The following is an 11,386-nucleotide window of genomic DNA, read 5'->3' on the forward strand; positions in this document are numbered from 1 at the left end:
GCCACCAGCTTGGCTTAACAGTGAAATCCTTGCTGATCTTAAATGCAAAAAAGAAGCTTACAAGAAATGGAAGATTGGACAAATGACCAGGGAGGAGTATAAAAACATTGCTCAGGCATGCAGGAGTGAAATCAGGAAGGCCAAACCACACTTGGAGTTGCAGCTAGCGAGAGATGTTAAGAGTAACAAGAAGGGTTTTTTCAGGTATGTTAGCAACAAGAAGAAAGTCAAGGGAAGTGTGGGACCCTTACTGAATGAGGGATTTCAACAGCTTCCACCCCTCCATCAACCTCAGCCTGGACCAATCTACACGGGAGGTCCACTTCCTAGACACCACGGTGCAAATAAGTGATGGTCACATCAACACCACCCTATACCGAAAACCTACCGACCGCTATGCCTACCTTCGTGCCTCCAGCTTCCATCCCGGACACACCACAAGATCCATTGTCTACAGCCAAGCACTGAGGTACAACCGTATCTGCTCTAACCCCGCAGACAGAGACCAACATCTAGAAAATCTCCACCAAACATTCTCAAGACTACAGTACCCACACGAGGAAATAAGGAAACAGATCAACAGAGCCAGACGTGTACCCAGAAGCCTCCTACTGGAAGACAAACCCAAGAAAGAAACCAACAGGACTCCACTGGCCATCACATACAGTCCCCAGCTAAAACCCCTCCAACGCATCATCAGGGATCTACAACCCATCCTGGACAATGATCCCACACTTTCACAGGCCTTGGGTGGCAGACCAGTCCTCGCCCACAGACAACCTGCCAACCTGAAGCATATTCTCACCAGTAACTGCACACCGCACCATAGTAACTCTAGCTCAGGAACCAATCCATGCAACAAACCTCGATGCCAACTCTGCCCACATATCTACACCAGCAACACCATCACAGGACCAAACCAGATCAGCCACAACATCACCGGTTCATTCACCTGCACTTCCACCAATGTAATATATGCCATCATATGCCAGCAATGCCCCTCTGCTATGTACATCGGCCAAACTGGACAGTCTCTAAGGAAAAAGGATAAATGGACACAAATCAGACATTAGAAATGGCAATATACAAAAACCTGTAGGAGAACAACTTCAACCTCCCTGGCCACACAATAGCAGATCTTAAGGTGGCCATCCTACAGCAAAAAAACTTTAGGACCAGACTTCAAAGAGAAACTGCTGAGCTCCAGTTCATCTGCAAATTTGACACCATCAGCTCAGGACTAAACAAAGACTGTGAATGGCTTGCCAATTACAGAACCAGTTTCTCCTCCCTTGGTTTTCACACCTCAACTGCTAGAACAGGGCCTCATCCACCCTGATTGATCTAACCTCGTTATCTCTAGCTTGCTTCTTGCTTGCTTATATATACCTGCCCCAGGAAATTTCCACCACTTGCATCTGAAGAAGTGGGTATTCACCCACGAAAGCTCATGCTGCAAAACGTCTGTTAGTCTATAAGGTGCCACAGGATTCTTTGCTGCTTCTAATGTACTCAATGATCTTTTTGCCTCTGTCTTCACGAACAAGCTCCCAGACTGCTGCACTGGGCAGCACAGCATGGAGAGGAGGTAACCAGCCCTCTGTGGAGAAAGAAGTGGTTCGGGACTATTTAGAAAAGCTGGACGAGCACAAGTCCATGGGGCCGGATGCGCTGCATCCGAGGGTGCTAAAGGAGTTGGCCGATGAGGTTGCAGAGCCATTGGCCATTATCTTTGAAAAATCATGGCGATCGGGGGAGGTCCCGGATGACTGGAAAAAGGCTACTGTAGTGCCCGTTCTTTAAAAAAGGGAAGAAGGAGGATCCAGGGAACACCAGGCCAGTCAGCCTCCCCTCAGTCCCTGGCAAAATCATGGAGCAGGTCCTCAAGGAATCCATTCTGAAGCACTTAGAGGAGAGGAAAGTGGTCCCTTCCAACCTGGATATTCTGTGATTCTATTCTGTTATTCTAACTTCTCTCTCCCTTCTCCCCTGCTCAGGATGATGGAACCAGGTTGGTTTAAAAGCCCAGCACAGAGCAGCGATGTTTATTGGAGCAGTGGATACAGAAAGAGGAGAAGTCAGAGAGATCCATTGGCTCAGTGTGATCAGTGTCCTAAGGTTGTAGCTGCCTTTACATTTTCAGACTCACAGGGCACGAGGAGGTTAGTGCCCCCAAATAAGGCTCCAGGGCGAGATATTGTAGCATGTGTAGAAAATAAGACTTTCATCATCACTGGAGTCAGGGCCATCCCTAGCTATGCTGGGGCCCAACACAGCCCCCCCTCATATGGGGGGCCTCCGTGGGGGGAGCGGGCTGGCCTGGGGGGCAGGGAGGAGCCACCCCCGAGCACTCACTGGCGGTGCGGCTGGGGCTGGGTCTCTGCACTTCCCACCGCTGGTGAGTGCAGGCCTGGCCCTGCTGCAGAGCTCAGGGGAGTGGGGGCGGGGCTGGGGCAGAGCAGGGGTGGGTCTGGGGCAGGGCAGGTGGAGCCGGAGCAGGGGCTGGAGCACCAGGCAATTGCGCAGGGCACCAGGAAATGTGGTGCCCCAAAATGGGGGAACAAACCCAAATAACTGCTGGGGACATTGAAAAACCAGGAGCTGAGTCCTACTCCCCCCCCCCCCCAACCCTTCTCTGGAGGAGGGAGAGGAGGGACCCATCCTTCCTCCACATCCTCGGAGTGCAGACGATGGCCAGGGCTGAAGGGTCAGACAGGCGTGATGAAAATGCATGAGTGACGTTTGCCATGAGGCGAAAAAAATTAGTTTCTGATTCAGGTGATTCCTCACCTTTGTGAGCACTGGTAGGATATTGATATCCAGGCCTGTCTGCAAAGGCCTGTCCTTTAAGAATTTAGGTGTATGCTTATCACGTAGCTAGTGTGGTGGGGCAAGGCCGGACGGCTACAGTAAAGTAGTGAGGAACAGGTATGTTAGCCCCAGGCTACACAAATCCCTGGTGCCATGGTAACCAAATGGCAGTTGCTCCAGGTTAATCAAGACACCTGGGGCCAATTAAGATCCTTCTAGAAGGCAGTGGAGATAGCTACATTGATTGGGACACCTGAAGCCAATCAAGGGCTGGCTGGAACTAGTTAAAAACTTCCCAGTTAGTGAGATTCATGTGTGAGGAGCTGGGAGCAAGAGGCGCAAGGAGCTGAGAGGGAGAGGCTGTGCTGCTGGAGGACTGAGGAGTACAAGCGTTATCAGACACCAGGAGGAAAGTCCTGTGGTGAGGATACAGAAGGTGTTGGGAGGCGGCCATGGGGAAGTAGCCCAGGGAGGTGTAGCTGTCATGCAGCTGTTACAGGAGGCACTATAGACAGCTGCGATCCCCAGGGCCCTGGGCTGGAACCTGGAGTAGAGGGTGGGCCTGGGTTCCCCCCAACTCCTGATCAGACACAGGAGAAGTTGACCCAGACTGTGGGGAAGATCACTGAGGTGAGCAAACCCGCCAATAAGCGCAGGACCCACCAAGGTAGAGGAGGAACTTTGTCACACTTTTTATAGAGGTACAAAAGTGAAAATCAAAATCACTGTCTGCCAGTGTAAGGGCTTTCTCTCACTGTGACAGTCTGAGCCCTATTCTTAGGCTGAGGCCTTTGGCTAAGTAGCAGAGGCAGCCATAAGCTGGGAAGTGAATGGTCACCTCCTCACATTGCCTGATTTCACTGTGACTAGTTTGCAATCTGGGGCTGTTAGGAAGGTGATCCGATCTATCACCTCCAGAGAAAGGGAAGAGCCTAGAAGATGTAAAAGGAAACTTAGTTTGATCGCAGCCTGTCTGGCAAGAACTCACTTATCAATAGCTGGGATGTGAAATCCTCATTTCTGTATTGTTCTATTCCTGTAGTCTCCACTTCCCTATTGTTTGGCTGTATAATCTCTGTCTGGCTCTGTGATTGTGTCTGGCTGCTGTATAATTAATTTTGTTGGGTGTAAACCAATGAAGGTGGTGGGATGTAATTGGCTAGATAACCATGTTACAATATGTTAGGATTGGTTAGTTAAATTTCAGTAAAATGATTGGTTAAGATATAGCTAAACAGAATTCAAGTTTTACTATATAGTCTGCAGCCTATCAGGAATGGGAACAGGGACTGGGGCTGGGGGAATTGGAATCATGGTTTGCTAAGGGGGGGTGTAACAGGGTGCGGGCTAGGAGAAACAAGCCAGGCCCCTGTTTGCCCTGTTCCAGAGGAAGAAGGGTATTAGTTGGGCTGGCTGAGGGGGCCACACCCTAATAACCAGAGTGGATCCACCTGCAGGCCTGGGTAGCCAGCCTGCCCTATAAAGCTGGCAGAGACAGGAAAGGGAGGAGTGGGGGCTGCAGGTCCCTGCTGGCTGGGCAGTTAGCAGCCTCCCAGAGCGCTGGTCTCTGTAAATACCTGTACATAATAGGTGGTGGGAACGGACACAAACAATAAAAGGACCCAGGTGCTGCACTTCCGTTGGTCTCTGACTGTGTTTGTGGAGGAGCCGGGAGGAGGCTGTGCTACAGGGGAGGGGGAATAGTGAATGGGAACAGGGACACAGGCAAGGCTCTGTGGTGTCAGAGCTGGGAAGGGGGACACTAAGGATGGAAACTGGAATCGTGCTGGCTGGAAGTTCACCCCGATAAACATCAGATTGTTTACTCCTTTGGACTTCAGGTGGTGTTGCTCTCTGTTCATGCGAGAAGGACCAGGGAAGTGAGAGGGTGAAGGAATAAGCCCTCTATCAAGCATCAGTCGCAATCTCACTTTCCTCATGTCCCTGGAGATCAGGGACTAAAGGCTTCACCCTTTGTTCCAGCTGGGAGATGATGTCAGGCTTGGAAATTGAAAATCCTGGTAAGGTGCAAGGAAACAAATGTTGATCATGTTCATTCCCTAGCACTGTTACTACAGAATCCATCATCTGAGCAGCAAAACCCAGAGCGGCTCCTTCCTCTCCCCAACCCCACCCTACAGGGACTGGGCTATAAATTGTACAAAGCCCTTGACACAGTGGTCTGGAGCAAGGGTTCCTCCACGCTGCCTGGGGAGCTGTGCTGTGTTGCTACCCTCCATAGCTAGAGAGGGTAGCAACTACGTCCCCATCGCTGCCACTCCCCCGCCCCAACGCACACGCCTGTCCCTCCACAGCGCCAGCCAGATGGGAGGGGATCTCTCTGGAGTGGGGACTGTCCCTCACTACGTGTCTGGGCAGGAACTGGCTCACTGGGGCTTTGGTCCTTTACTGCCGCCTCTTGCTGGTGCCTAATTCAAGCTGTGAAGAAATCAAGGGAGGAACCTCCACCCTGGGCCGGGAAAGATGAAGGACAGCAAAGAACTTCCTTTCATAGCGTGACCCTTTGGGGGCTCACTCAGACCTGCAAGGGGTCCCTCACGGCCTGCCTCTGTCCTGTGCAGCTCAGATCCCTGACACCTGCAGCAGGCTCACAGCACAATGGCCTCACCCTGGCTTCCACCAGCCTGGGTACTCCCTGCAGGGTGACCCCAACAGCCCTGAGTCTCCCCAAAGCCGTCAACCCAACCCAGTCCCTCACACTGAACCCTCAGAGAAGTCACTAAGTTTCCTGCCTCCAAGGAGACAGGACACACACCAGCCTGGTAGTTTATCCGAATTCCCACACTTCAATTCAACAGAACAGCACTGAGATGCTTTGTAGTAAAACAAGAGTAAGTTTACTACGACAGAACGTAGGCTTAAGAGATTTTTAGGGAAGCGTGAGAGAGATTTGAAAAGTTACAAACACAACACACTTTCTTATCACTCAACATTAACTGCAGCAAGCTGCAGTCTTAGTCTAAGCAGGTTTCTCACCTACAGTCAATTCACAGAGACTTTTGGTTGAAGGATCCACTTTTCTCACTTGTAGGGTTGCCAGCTCTCCCGGAGGGAACGCCATGTCTCCCTACAGCCTTCTTTCTTATAGACTAAACCTGCCCAATTCCATCAGTGTTGCAAAAATTACCACAATGTAAGGATTTTACCCACCACATACAGAAAAACAAAACCAACCTGTCATGAATCAAAGTTTTGCTAAAGTCCTCTGTTTGGGAGTTATCATAAGGCAAAGAGCCCAAATCACACTACACAGACATTAAAGAATATGAAAGCATTCACTGCTCCTTTGGTGATGCTGCAGAATTCTATTTCGGGTTTTTTTTTGTGGTGCAATTTACGAAGACCTTTGGGAGTTAACAAAGCAGAATTTAAGCCAAAGGTAATATTCAGACAAGACAATGCAGCTCACTCTGCATTGCTCAGATTGCATTTGATATGTGGAAATGGAACAAAGTTTAAATCAGGAATATATCCCTATTTGCGCGCGCGCGCCACAGAGGTCAGTCTCACAAAGCTACAAACAATTATCTGGCGAATCATCTGACTGGTACAAAGAATTTAAGTAGGCTAATATAATGCTAATTTAGAACTTTTCAATAATGTTTCACTAGATTTCCAAAAAAGCCCCACTTCCACAAACAAGAAGGAAGGATGTACTGTTTAGAAACAACCAGCCAACCGCCAACAACCAGTGTTAATGGGAAACAAAAGCAGACATATACAAAAGAAGCTATAATATATAACACATGATAAAAGGGTAACTGTTAGCAATAAATAAATTAGAAACAGGGAATTGTAGAAAGAAAGGAGCAGAATGATTAGCCAGGCATGACAATCATTTCCCCAATGCAGCTGTCGACTGGTACTGCAGAGGCCCTCCCTACAGCCCACCACAGTCCTCCGACAGCTGAAGCAGGGAGGGAGAGCAGTGGAGCACCGACAGTGGGGAACCCAGCAGAGTCAGGGAGTTTGGCACAAGGAATTCTTGTAACCCGCTGCTGCAGCAGGAAGGAAAGAGAGTATTAATTACAGCAGGAGCTGGAATCCCCAACCAGAATAAGGCCCCTTTGTGCTGTCAGTGGTACTTATCTGTCTGTCCCCTACCATTAGCACAGGGTCTGAGCACTAGGAGTCACAAAACCAAACCCCGCTCAGCTGCCACCAAACCCTGCAGGCCCCTGAACTTGCTGAACACCTTTTTGCAGTGAATTTTCCCTCTGCATCTATGTTTCTGCCTCTGAGCGAGCACAGGGCATCCTCTCACCAGGCATCCGGCCGTCCAAGCCCCAGGGTGATGCACAGACCAGGAGCTGATGGGCGTCCTGCTGCCTCCCTGTCCTGCAGGGCCCAGTCTGGTCAATGGGCTCAGAGCTCCCCTCCCACATCGGCACCTAGAGATGAACTGCCACAAAACCGGGGTGGGGGAGTCCCTCCCTCCTTGCTGTTAGCCCAGGGCTTAGGGGACTCCTGGGCTGTGGGAGAGGCCTGGTGGAAGCCCCCCAGAGGGAGATAGATTTTTAACAGGGCTCTGCTGCCTCTCAGGGCCCTTGCCCCCGACCTGTGGGATACTCCGTGTGGGGCCCTCTCAGCCTCCCGTTGAACCTGTGCTGCTGTGGATAAATATGATTTAAAAATCCAGTGAAATGAGGGGACTGGATGCTGAGTCTTCCACCTCCCAGAGGAGCTCTCTACCCATCCAGCTACAGAGTGAGTCTCGGGCTTATTTCTTCATTCGCTGCCCCTCTTTCCCCCCAGTGATTCTTCCATTATTTACCCCCAGTGGCACAGCTTTGGCAGGAGAGCTGCAGGGACCCCCCGCAGCAGAACAGCCCAGGGCCAGCACGCTCAGGTGTGACGTTCCCCTGTGGTGCTATCCGGTCCGGTGGTCTGCTGGGCCTCTCCAATCCTCGACTCTGGGAGCCTGCCTGACCCTGCTCTGCTGTGAGAACCCCACTCCTGGGCTGGTCACACACAGCCTCTGGCATGGAAGCTGCTCCCAGCTACTTGCAGGCGAATGACACCAGCCAGTATCTCCAGTGCCAGACACGACCCTGGGAACCTCCGTCTTGCAGTGCCGTTATGCCTGCTGGACGCTGCAAGCTTATATAAATTCATCAATTTAACAAACAAATTGATATGTACCAGGCTTGTTATTCCAAGGGGAGCCTCTGACACGCTTCAAACCAAAGACACTGCTTCAGGTAGGATAAACAAACAGATTTATTAACTACGGAAATAAATTTGAAGTGATTATAAGGCAAATAAGTCAGATTTGGTCAAATGAAATAAAAGCAAAAACACATTCTAAGCTGCTCATAACACTTTCAATGTCCTTAAAAACTTAGATGTTTCTCACCACAGGCTGGTTGGTTACTTTTCAGTCAGTCTCCCTTTGATCAGCATGTCAGTCGCTTGGTGGTGGTGTCTGTAGATGTAGGCGGGAGAGAGAGAGGAAGAGCCTGGCAAACGTGTCTCCCTTTTATCATGTCCTTTCTTCCCTCCTGGCTTTGTCCCCCCCACCTTCAGAGTCAGGTGAGCATCACCTCATCGCAGTCCCTGACTGCCCAAAGGGGGGGGGTGACTTCCTCGAGGGTCTGACAGATTCTTTTGTTGCTGCCTGAGCCAGTGTCCTTTGTTCCTGGGAGGCTGGGCTGGGTTTGTCCCATACCTGCCCTGATGAGGTGTGAACTGCCCCTCTGCTCCTGGAGAGTTTTTGTCTGGGCTTGATTTAAGCCATGAGGACACATTTTCAGCCTCATAACTATATACATAAAATTATAACATATAACATCACTATAACATCCCTGTAACAATCACTATAACATCCCTTTAATACTCATGCTCAGTGCATCATGAGCCTTCCGCAGACACCTGACATGACAAACTTTGCATTGGACACCACACAATCATTTTATAAAGATGAACATGGAGGTGTGGGGTGTTCCCTCAAAGTACAGAGTGTCACAGATGCATTGTACCTCAGAACAGCACCCTGGAATCCCCCATCTTCATCATTCACGGGTGGTTGTGATATTTCATACAAAGCATGCCAGGCATGATATCTTATGAAAGGTCATGATGTGCTGAAACCTGTTGTTTTGTGCAAATATGTACATCATTAGCGTGTATGAAGTTCTGAGATTTTGCTGTAGGGTTGTGAGTGAAATGTGTTGTAAGTTTGAGCAGTTCTACTGTAAGGTTGGTGATCTCTCTGCCAAGAAGGGTGTTAAGGACCATTAATCAGCAGGGGAGCTGTTATCAAGGGATTTACAGTTCAATGAGCATTGCCCACGCACCGAACTCTGACTCGGTTGCACAAGACCACCAGGGGGATTGCTCCACCCTGGGACTCAGTCAGCCCCCCAGGACAGGTCGGGACAAGTGTGTTCTAGGCACATGGACTAAGGGTTTAAAATAAGGGACAGTGACAACATGCTTTTGCCTTTCTGCTCCCCCACCTATGCTGGAAGCAACAAGGATGCTGGGAAGACAGCAGACTTCAACTCCGGAGACTGGTCCCAGGCTTGCGGTAGAAGCCTATGTGTTACAAACAAGACTACGTTTTAGACATGGGTTTTTTAGTAAGAGTCACAGACAGTAAATAAAAATCCATGGCCTGTGACCTGTCTATGACTTTTACTAAAAATACCTGTGAATAAAATGAGGGTGGGGGGTCTGCCCAGGGTCCCTGCGGGTGCTGGGGGGGGGGGGAAGGTGGGCAGCAGCACACAACCCAGGACCCCACTGGCAGGGCTGGCTCGATGCACCAACATGCCAAGCATGTGCTTGGGGCAGCACTTTCCAAGGGACAGCACTCCTGCTCCTCCTCTTTTTTTTTCTCCTTGGGGAGCAAAAAGCTGGGAGCCGGCCCTGAACCAAGATGTTCCCTGTCAGCTGAGGCTTTCAGGCGGAGCTGGAACTGACACTGCTCATGGCAGCTTGAGTTGCACAGGCTGGACTGCAGTTCAGGCTGCCCTGCCACTGGAGAGCCAGAGCCTCATCCCCGGAGCTGGGCCCGGGCTGCAGCGGAGAGAGGGGCTCAGCTCCGGGGATGATGCTCGGGCTCCCCAGCGGCAGGGCAGCCTGAACTGCAGCCCAGCCTGTGCGTGAGGAGCCGGGGAGAGAGGGAAGTGGGGCCCGGGATGCAGGGAGGGGGGACAGGGCCGGCTTTAGCCAGTGCTGGCTGGATTCGTGGGGCATGTACTCTCCGGGTGGCACTTCGAATTTCTGCGCTCGGGGGTGGTAGCAGGGCCATGAGGTAGCGGGGCCGCGGGGTAGTGGGGCTCCGGCCGCATGAGCGGGGCAGCTGCACTTGCCACTCTGGGGACGGGGGACTGGGGCTGTGGGGTTGCGGGACTCCGGCCGAAGGAGCAGGGCTGCGGGGTTGCGGGCTTCTGGCCGGGGTAGAAGCGGTCGCTGGGCTCTGGCGGGAGAGTGGGGCTGTGGGGCTCTAGCCGGCGTAGCGGGGCCTTTGCACTCCAGCCGGGAGAGCAGGACTGCGGGGTAGCAGGACTCTGGCCGGCGTAGCGGGGCCGCGGGACCTGCCGCGCTGCAATCGGGGTTGCGGTAGCGGGACCGTGGGGATGCGGGGCTCCGGCCGGGGTAGCGGGGCCACGGGATTGCGGGGCTCTGGCCAGGAGAGCGGGGCTACGGGGTTGCGGAGCTCCAGTGGGGGAGCTGGGCCACAAGGCAAAAGCTGACATTAACATTGTTTCAGTCTGTGTGTTACTTGACATCCTGCATTCAGTGTCACCATAGCAGGGAAGGGCTCTGCATAGATGGAAATTTGCCTGGGCATCAGTAGAAAATGTTGAGGAAAATTTGCTTTAAAAATTAAACCTGGCGCTTTGTCATCTTGTGTCATCGTTTTTATTTCTTAGCTTTCAGCTATTTCAGTGAACTCTCAGACTTTCATACTAACTGTTTCCTATCGGCCACTGTCTCGCTCTAATCGCCTTCATAACCATCACTGACTTTTTTCCATTTTAATACTGTCCCATAGTATCAGAGACAGTGAGAAAAATAGCAAATAAAGGTACCTGACGATCTTTCTATCTCTATCGAGAATGATAGATATACATGAATCGGTCTCACATAGAGAGAGGTGATGTATTCCCTGCAGCCAGGGCCGGCTTTAGGCCGTGCGGGGCCCAATTCGAACAGTTTCGACAGGCCCCCGGCAGGGATGACTAAAAAAATATAAAAACACACGTAAAAAAACATGTGGGGCTTGTACTCACTGGACAGTGCTCCACGTTGTCGGCGACGGGGTCCTTCACTCGCTCCAGGGCCTCAGCGGCACTGAAGGACCCGCTGCTGAAGACCCAGAGCAAGCGAAGGACCCGCCACCAAAGTGCCACTGAAGACTCAGAGTGCCGCCAGGTGAGTAAAAATTGAAAAGGCGCCTCTAGCCAGGGAAGGGATTCTCACTGGGCACGGGGCCCGATTCGGGGGGAATTGGTGGACTAGGCCTAAAGCCGGCCCTGGGGGGAGGGGTCCTGCTGCCACCACCGCTGCTGCGCTGCTCCGAGTCTCCCCAGGGCCGCGCGGCATT

This window comes from Mauremys mutica, chromosome 10 (assembly GCF_020497125.1).
Source record: "Mauremys mutica isolate MM-2020 ecotype Southern chromosome 10, ASM2049712v1, whole genome shotgun sequence".
NCBI classification, from domain to species: Eukaryota; Metazoa; Chordata; order Testudines; family Geoemydidae; genus Mauremys; species Mauremys mutica.